The sequence below is a fragment of the Sapajus apella genome, unplaced genomic scaffold, assembly GCF_009761245.1.
Source record: "Sapajus apella isolate SASKATOON/1434 unplaced genomic scaffold, GSC_monkey_1.0 scaffold75, whole genome shotgun sequence".
Lineage (NCBI taxonomy): Eukaryota > Metazoa > Chordata > Mammalia > Primates > Cebidae > Sapajus > Sapajus apella.
Genome location: NW_022437015.1, coordinates 9,495,506 through 9,505,402, shown reverse-complemented (window position 1 = coordinate 9,505,402; position 9,897 = coordinate 9,495,506). Strand labels below are relative to the sequence as shown.

Below are 9,897 nucleotides of genomic sequence, written 5' to 3'. Positions count from 1 at the left end.
CTTGTTCTGTAGCCTCCTCAGGTGACATATACCGGTGCAGGTGGGATCCAGGTGAATAGGGCCTGGAGTGAACCCCCAGCAAACTGCAGCAGCCCCACCGAAGAGGAACCTGACTGTTAAAAGAAAAACAAACAAAAAGCAACAACAACATTCACAAAATTCCCCACAAAAAAACACATCCAAAGTTAACAGCTCAAAGATCAAAACTAGACAAACTCATGAAGATGAGAATCAAATTAAAAATACTGAAAACTCCAAAAGCCCAAGTGCTTCTTTTCCTATAAATGATTGCAACACCTCTCCAGCAAAGACACAGAACTAGGTGGAAGCTGATATGGATGAACAGACAGAGGTAAACTTCAGAAGGTGAGTAATAAAAACCTTCACTGAGCTAGAGGAGAATGTTCTAAACCAATGCAAAGATGATAAGAACCATGATAAAACATCACAGGAACTGTTAACCATAATAACCAGTGTAGAGAAGAGCATAAATGAATAGACCAAGCAGAGAAAATAATTTTAGAGCATGAAGACTATCTTACTGAAATAAGGCAGGCAGGCAAAATTACAGTGAAAAAGAGAAAAGGAATGAACAAAACCTCCATGAACTATGGGATTATGTCAAAAGACTGAACCTACAACTGATAGGGCTACCTGAAAGAGATGAGAAGAATGGAACCAAGTTGGAAAATATACTTCAGGATATCACCCAAAAGAACCTCCTCAACCTAAAAAGACAGGCCAACATTCAAATTCAGAAAATCCAGATAACCCAAGTAAGAAATTCTATGAGAAGGTCAACCCCAAGACACAATCATTAGATTCTCCAAGGTCAAAATGAAGGAAATAATGTTAAGGGCAGCCAAGTTATTTACAGAGAAAAGCCCATCAGACTAACAACAGACTTCTCAGCAGAAACACTACAAGCCAGAAGAGATCAAAGGCCAATACTCAACATTCTTGAAGAAAATAATTTTTAACCCAGAATTTCATATCCAGCTTACTAAGCTTCATAGGCAAAAAGGAGATGAAATCCTTTTCAGAGAAGCAAATGTGGAGGGAATTCATCAGCACAAGGCCTGCCTTACAAGAGCTCCTAAAAGAAGCACTAAATGTAGAAAGAAAAAACCATTACCAGCCACTGCAAAAATACACTGAAATACAAGGATGAATGACATTATGAAACAACTGCATCAACAAGTCTACATAATAACCAGCTAGCATCATGATGGCAGGATCGAATTCACACAAAGCAGTATTAACCTTAAATGTAAATGGGCTAAATGCCCCAATTAAAAGACATGAAATGGCAAACTGGATAAAGACTCAAGACCCATTGCTGTGTCATATTCAAGAGACCCATATCACATGTAAAGACACACATAGGCTAAAAATAAAAAGACGGAGGAAAATTTACCAAGTAATTGGAAAGCAGAAAAAAACTAGGGGTTGCAATCCTAATTTATGACAAAACAGACTTTAAACCAAAAAAAGATTTAAAAAAATAAATAAATAAAGAAGGGTATTACATAATGGTAAAGGCATTGATTCAACAGGAAGAGCTAACTATCCTAAATATATATACACCCAATACAGAAGCATGCAAATTTACAAAACAGGTGCTTAGAGATCTCCAAACAGACTTAGACGTTCACACAACTATAGTGGGAGACTGTATCACCTCATTGTCAATATAAGACAGATCATCAAGACAGAAAAATAACAAGTTTTGAACTTGTTACTTGAACTCAGCTCTGGATCAAGTGGACCTGGTAGATATCTACTGAACTCTACGCCCAAAACCAACAGAACATACATTTTTTTCAGTGCCTCATGGCACTTACTCTGTAATCTGTCACACAATTGGCAGTAAAACACTCCCCAGCAAATGCAAAAGAGCTGAAATCATAACAGACAGTCTCTCAGACCACAGGTCAATCAAATTAGAACTCAAGATTAATAAACACACAAAACCACACAACTCCTTGGAAATTGAACAACCCGCTCCTGAATGATTCCTGGGTAAATAATAAAATTAAGGCGGAAATGGAGAAGTTATTTTAAACGAATGTGATCAAAGAGACAATGTACCAGAATCTCTGAGACACGGCTAAAGCAATGTTAAGAGGGAAATTTACAGCACTAAATACCCACATTAGAAAGCTAGAAAGATCTCAGATCAGCATCCTAGCATCACAACTAAAAGAGCTAGAAAACAAATTGCAAAGAAATTCAAAAGCTAGCAGAAGACAAGAAATTACTAACATCAGAACTGAAGGAGATAGAGACACAAAAATCCTTCAAAAAAAAAAAATAAATTCAAGAGCTGTTTAATTAATTAATTTAATTTGTGTATGTATTTATTTACAGAGTCTCACTCTGTTACCAGACTGGAGTGCAATGGCATGATCTCAGCTCACTGCAACCTTCGCCTTTCAGGTTCAAGTGATTCCCCTGCCTCAGCCTCCCAAGTAGGTGTGATTAGAGGCATGTCAACACGCCCATCTAACTTTTTTGTGTATGTGCATTTTAGTTGAGTTGGGGTGTCACCATGTTGGCCAGGTTGGTCTCGATCTCCTGATCTCATGATTCGACCGCCTTGGCCTCCCAAAGTGCTGGGATTACAAGTGTGAGTCACTGCACCCAGCCAGGAGCTGGTTATTTTTAAAATTTTTGATAAAATAGATATACTGATAGCTATGCTAATAAAAATTAAAAACAATAATAGTTCAATTGACACAATAAAAAATGATAAAAAAGATATCACTACTTATCCCACAAAAATACAAGCAACCATCACTGAATACTATAAACACCACTATGCACTATGCAAATACACTAGAAAATCTAGAAGAAATGGATGAATTTCTGGACACATACACCCTCCCAAGACTAAACCAGGAAGAAGTTGAATCCCTGAATAGGCCAATAACAAGTTCTGAAATTGAGATAGTAATAAATAGCCTTCCAACCAAAGAAAGCTCAGAACCAGATGGATTTACAGCTAAATTCTACCACAGGTACAAATAAGAGCTATACCACTTCTTCAGAAACTATTCCAAGCAATTGAAAAGAAGGAACTCCTCCCTAACTCTTATTAAGAGGCCAGCATCATCCTCATACCAAAGCCTGGCAGTGATACAACAAAAAAAGAAAACTTCAGGCCAATATTTTTGATGAGCATCGATGCAAAAAGCCTCAATAAAATACTGGCAAATGGAATCCAGCAGCACCTTAAAAAGCATATCCGCCATGATAAATTTGGCTTTATTCCTGGAATGCAAGCCTGATTCAAAAATGCAAATAAATAAGTGTAATTCATTACATAAATAGAACTAAAGGCAAAAACTACATGATTATCTCAATAGATGCAGAAAAGTCCTTTGATACAATTCAATATCCCTTTATATTAAAATTTCTCAATAAACTGGACATTGATGGGATATATCTTAAAATAAAAAAGCCATTTATGACAAACTTCACAGCCAATATCATACTGAATGGGCAGAAGCTGAAAGTATTCCCCTTGAAAACCAGCATGAGACAAGATGCCTTCTCTCACCACTTCTATTCCTCATAGTATTGGAAGTTTTGGCCAGGGCAATTAAGAAAGAGAAAGAAATAAAGGATGTTCAAATAAGAAGAGAGGAAGTTAAATTATCTTTCTTTGCTGATTATATGTTCCTATATCTAGAAAATCCCATCGTCTCAGCCCAAAAGCTCCTTAAGCTGATAAGCATCTTCAGCAAAGTCTCAGGATAGAAAATAAATGTGCAAAAATCACAAACATTCCTATACACCAAAAATAGACAAGCAGAGAGCCAAATCATGAATAAACTCTCATTTACAATTGCTAAAAAGAGAGTAAAGTACCTAAGACTATAGCTAACAGGAGAAGTGAAGGACCTCTTCAAGGAGAACTACAAACTACTGCTCAAGGAAATCAGAAAGGACACAAACAAATGGAAAAATATTTCATGTTCATGGACAGTAAGAACCAATATCATGAAGATGGCCATACTGCTCCAGGCAATTTATAGATTTGATGCTATTCCCATTAAACCACCATTGATATTTTCACAGAATTAAGAAAATACATTAAAATTTATGTGGAACCAAAAAGAGCCCGTATAGACAAGAAAATCCTAAGCAAAAAGAACAACACTGAAGGCATCACACTACCCAACTTCAAAGTACCCTACAAGTCTACAATACTCTAAACAGCATGGTACTGGCACAAAAACAGACACAAAGACCAATGGAACAGAATAGAGGTCTCAAAAATAAGACCACACATTGGGTGGATCCAAGAAGGCTGAATAGGAACAGCTCCAGAGTGCAGTTTCCAGAAAGAACAACACAGAGGGTGAGTGCCAACCGCAATGCCAAACAAGTTTTCACTGCTCACAGACCAGGAGATTTCCGTGCTGAAAAGCACCACAAGTTTTCAGAATGGCAGTTTCAGTCAGTGCTGGGTCAGCACACAGAAACTCACACAAATCTGGGAGACTATTTCGACTGGCCCTGGGAATGCCTGGGAGACATAGACACCCATTCAACTGAAAGGCAGGGGACAGAGACAGGGAGCCAGGCAATCTTGCTCTGCAGTTACACCCCCATAAAACAATCTGAAAAGCTCTAGATTGAGAGTTTTGCAGCAAGTGCAGATGGACCCAGGACGGTCCAGCTCAGTGGAGGGAAGGGCCACCACCACTACCAAGGTAGTTCACACAGCAGCTAGGCAGAGCCTGCAGCAGCTCAGCAACACCTCTGGTGGTAGACTTGACAAGACTACTCTGTGTGGGGCAGGGCATCTATGAAAAAAGGCAGCAGCACCTCAGGGACTTATAAATAAAGCTGGCCTTCCTAGGACAGAGCACATGGGAATAGAAGCAGTTACGAGTTCCGCTGCAGCAGACTTTAAGGTTCCTGCCTAGCAGCTCTGCATGGAACAACGGAGCTCCCAGCACAGCACTTGAGATCCTATAAGGTACAGACTGTCTCCTCAAGTAGCTCCCCAACACCCATATACCCAAAGAGATGCCTCATAAAGGAGAGCTCAGGATGACATCTGGCAGGTACCCTTCTGGGATGAAGATAACAGAAGAAGAAATGGGCAGTAACCCTTACTGTTCTGCAGCTCCCATGGGTGATCCCCAGGCAGGCATGGTCTGGAGTGGAACTCCAGCAATCCAGCAGCAGAGGGGCCAGACTATTAGGAGGAAAACTAAGAAACAGAAAGAAATATCTTCAACATCAACAAAATCTACAAAGACCACAGGTAGATAAAGCCACTAAGATGGGAAGAAACCAGCATACAAAGGATGAAAACATCAAAAAACAGAATACCTCTCCTCCAAGGCATCACAACTCCTCACCAGCTAGGGATCAATGATGGATGGAGAATGAATCTGATGAATTAACAGAAAGAAGATTCAGAAAGTGGGTAATAACAACTTCTCAGAGCCAAAAGAACATGTTCTAACCCAATGCAAAGAAACTAAGAATCTAGAAAAAAAAGGTTAGATGAGATGCTAACTAGAATAAACAGCTTACAGAAGAATATAAATGACTTCATGGGGCTGAAAAACACAGCACAAGAACTTTGTGAAACATACACAAGTTTCAATAGCCAAATCAACCAAGCAGAAGAAAGGATATCAGAGATTGAAGATCAATTCAATGACATAAAATGAGAAGGCAAGAATAGAGAAAAAAGAGTGAAAAGAAATAAGCAAAGCCTCCAAGAAATAAGGAATTGAGAAAAGACCCAAACTCCATCTGATAGGTGTATCTGAATGTGAAGGAGAGAATGAATCCAAGCTGGAAAACACTCTTCAGGATATGATCCAGGAGAACTTCCCCAACCTAGCAAGGCAGGCCAACATTAAAGTCCAGGAAATACAGAGAACACCACAAAGATATTCCTCAAGAAGAGCAACCCCAAGGGACATAATCATCAGATTCACCAGAGTTGAAATGAAGGAAAAAATACATAGGGCAGCCAGAGAAAAAGGTCAAGTTACCCACAAAGGGAAGCCCATCAGACTCAGAACAGAGATCTCGACAGAAACCCTGCAAGCCAGAAGATAGTGGGCATCAATATTCAACATCCTTAAAGAAAAGAACTTTCAACCTAGAATTTCATATCCAGCCAACCTAAGCTTCATAAGCAAGGAGAAAGAAAATCCTTTATGGAGAAGCAATTGAGAGATTTCGCCACCACCAGGCCTGCCTTACAAGAACTACTGAAAGAAGCACTAAACAAGGAAAGGAACAACCAGTAAAAGCCACTCCAAAAATGTACCAAATGGTAAAGATCATTGACAAAATGAAGAAAATGCATCAACTAATGGGCAAAATATCCAGCTAGCATCAAAATGGCAGAATCAAATTCACACATAACAATATTAACCTTAAATGTAAATGGGCTAAATGCCCCAATGAAAAGACACATACTGGCAAACTGGTTAAAAAGTCAAGACCCATCAGTGTACTGTATTCAGGAAATGCATCTCACATGCAAGGACACACATGGGCTAAAAGTAAAGGGATGGAAAAATATTTATCACGCAATGGAGAGCAAAAAAAGGCAGAAGTTGCAATGCTAGTCCCTGATAAAATGCACTTTAAACCAACAAAAATCAAAAGAGACAAAGAAGGGCATTACATAATGGCAAAAGGATAAATGCATCAAGAAGAACTACAGATCCTAAATATATACACACCTAATACAGGAGCACCCGGTACATAAAGCAAGTTCTAAATGACTTACAAAGAGACTTAGACTCCTACACAATAATAGTGGGAGACTTTAGCACTCCAGTGTCAATATTAGACAGATCAATGAGACAGAAAATTAACAAGGATATCCAAGACTTGAACTCAGATCTGGACCAAGCAGACATAATAGACATCTACAGAAATCTCCACCCCAAATCCACAGAATATACATTCTTCTCAGCACCACATGACACCTACTCTAACACTGACCCCATAATTGGAAATAAATCACTCCTCAGCAAATGCAAAAGAATGGAAATCATAACCAACAGTCTTTCAGACCACAGGGCAATCAAATTGCAATTAACCGGAATCAACTATTGAAACTATAGTTTAATTAAAGGGCAGTTATTTTTTCTAGGTTTCCACAACTTACTCTTTTTCAGTAACCAATGGCCAATGCTGTGGAAACAAGAGTAGACTGTTACAACAGCCATCTCTGGACTTCTTGCCCAGTGGTCTGAAAATAGTATCCTTTTCTAATTTTATACTCAATCTAAACTGTGGGCTGCTCTGGGCTAATGAAGGGAGAAGTTTTTGCCATGTGCTTGAGCTCCATGAGAGAAGGAGATACGTCAGTTTTGCCTCTGATTGTATCAATACTGCTCAGCCCTGTGCATAGCCCATAATAGGCCTTTAGCAAATAATAAATAAATAATTGATCACTAAGATACTATAATTTGATACGGTTATGTTTTAATTTAAAAGAACTTTTTAAAATTTCTGTGAGTATACTGTAGGTGTATGTATTTATGGGTATATGACATATTTTGATACAGGAATGCAATATATAGTAATTACATCAGGGTAAATGAGATATCCATTATTTCAAGTATTTATCTTTTGTGTTACAGACAATTCAGTTACACAATTTTAATTATCTTAAAATTTGCAATTAAATAATTATTGACTATAATCACCCCATTGTGCTATCAAATACTAATCTTTTTCTTTCTTTCTATTTTGTATACCCATCAACCATTCCCACTTCCCCCTTACCCTCCCACTAATATTTAAAGCCTCTAGTAACAATCATCCTACTATCTATCTCAATAAGTACAGTTGTATTAATTTTTAGCTTCAACAAATAAGTGAGAATATGAGAAGTTTGTCTTTCTGTGCCTGGCTTATTTAATTTAAAATGGTGACCTCCAGTTGCAATCATGTTGCTGTAAAAGTCAGGATCTCATTCTTCTTCATGCCTAAATGGTATTCCATTTTGTATACATACCACAATTTCTTTATTTTTCTGCTTATGGATACTTAGTTTGTTTCCAAATCTTGGCTGAAGATATACCTTTGATATACTGATTTCCTTTTGGAGGGTATATACTTAAAATTGGGATTGCTACATCAAATGGTAGCTTTAATTTTAGTTTTTTGAAGAACTTCCAAACTCTCCATAGTACTTGTAGTAAGCTATATTTCCACCAACACTGTAAAAGGCTTTTCTTTGCTCCACAACCTCGCCAGCATTTGTTATTGCCTTTTTATAAATTTTTTAAATTTTTATTTATTAAAATTTTTTTTTTTGGTATTTAGCAGCTGTACATATTTATGGGGTACATAAGATGTCTTGACACATTCATGCATTACAAAATAAGCACATCATAGAGAATGGGGTATATATTCCCTCAAACATTTATTGTTTGAGTTGCAAACAATTTAATTACTCCTTTTAAGTTTTTTAAAAAATATGCAATTCAGTTATCATTGACTATAGTTACCCTATTGTGCTATCAAATTGTAGGTCTTATTCATTTTTTCTAATTTTATTGTACCAGTTAACCATCCCCACCTCCCTGCTGGCTCCACTGCCATTCCCAGACTCTGGTAACCTTCATTCTACTCTTTGTGTTCATGAGTTCAATTGCTTTAATTTTTGGATCCCACAAATATGTGAGAACATGTGATGTTTGTCTTTCTGTGCCTGGCTTATTTCATTAAGCATAATAATCTCCAGTTCCATCCATGTTATTGCAAACGGCTGGATCTCATTCTGTTTATGCCCAAATAGTACTCTATTGTATATAGGTACCGCATTTTCTCTATTCACTCATCAGCTGATGAACACTTAGGCTGCTTCCAAATGTTACCTATTGTAAACAATGCTGCAACAAATATAAGAGTGCAGATATATCTTCGATGTATTGATTTTCTTTCTTTTAGGTATATACCTAGCAGTGAAATTTCTTCATCACATGGTAGCTCAATTGTTGTTATTATTATTATTATTGTTATACTTTAAGCTCTGGGGTACATGTGAAGAATGTGCAGGTTTGTTACACAGGTATACATGTACCATGGTGGTTTGCTGCACCCATCAACCCATCTCTATATTAGGTATTTCTCCTAATGCTATCCCTCCCCCTCCCCCCACCCACTGGAAGGCCCCAGTGTGTTATGTTTTCCTCCCTGTGTCTCAATTTTTACTTTTTTCGAGAAACATCCAAACTGTTCTCCATAGTGATTGTACTAACTTACCTTCCCATCAACATTCCACAAGAGTTATATTTTCTTCAAATCTTAACCTACATTTGTTATTGCCTATCATTTTGATAAAAACTGTCTTAACTGGTGTGAGTTAATAGTTTATTGTAGTTTTGATTTGCATTTCCCTGATTATTAATGATGTTGAGCATCTTTTCATATGCCTGTTTGACATTTGTGTCTTCTTTTGAGAAATGTCTATGCAGACTGTTGGTTGGCTCACTTTTTGATCAGATTATTAGGATTTTTTCTATAGAGCTTTTTGGGCTTTTTATATATTCTGGTTATTTCTCCCTTGTAAGATGGGTAATTTGTAATTTATTTTTCCCATTCTGTGGGTTGTCTCTTCACTTTGTTGGCTTTTTTAATTTTCCTGAGCAGAAGCTTTTTAACTTGATCTTGTTTGTCCACTTTCTCTTTGGTTGCTTGTGCTTGTAGGGTATTGCTCAAAATAATTTTTGCCCAGTCCAATGCCCTGGAGAGTTTTCCCAAAGTTTTATTTCAGTAGTTTCATAGTTTGAGTACTTACATTTAAAATTTTAATTCATTTTGATTTGACTTTTTTATATTGTGAGAAATAAGCATTTAGTTTCATTCACCTGTATATGGATATGAAGTTGTCCC

General features: G+C 37.4%; 1 long non-coding RNA gene across 1 annotated transcript; it reads right to left on the bottom strand.

Annotated features, from left to right (window-relative positions):
• Positions 1-942: 942 nt before the first annotated feature.
• On the bottom strand, positions 943-6,245 carry LOC116532338. The gene is made up of 3 exons (XR_004260825.1): positions 6,160-6,245; positions 5,771-5,775; positions 943-999 (listed from the first exon to the last, which is right to left on the bottom strand). It is a non-coding gene; the product is annotated as an uncharacterized LOC116532338 (long non-coding RNA).
• Between the last annotated feature and the right edge of the window lie 3,652 nt (positions 6,246-9,897).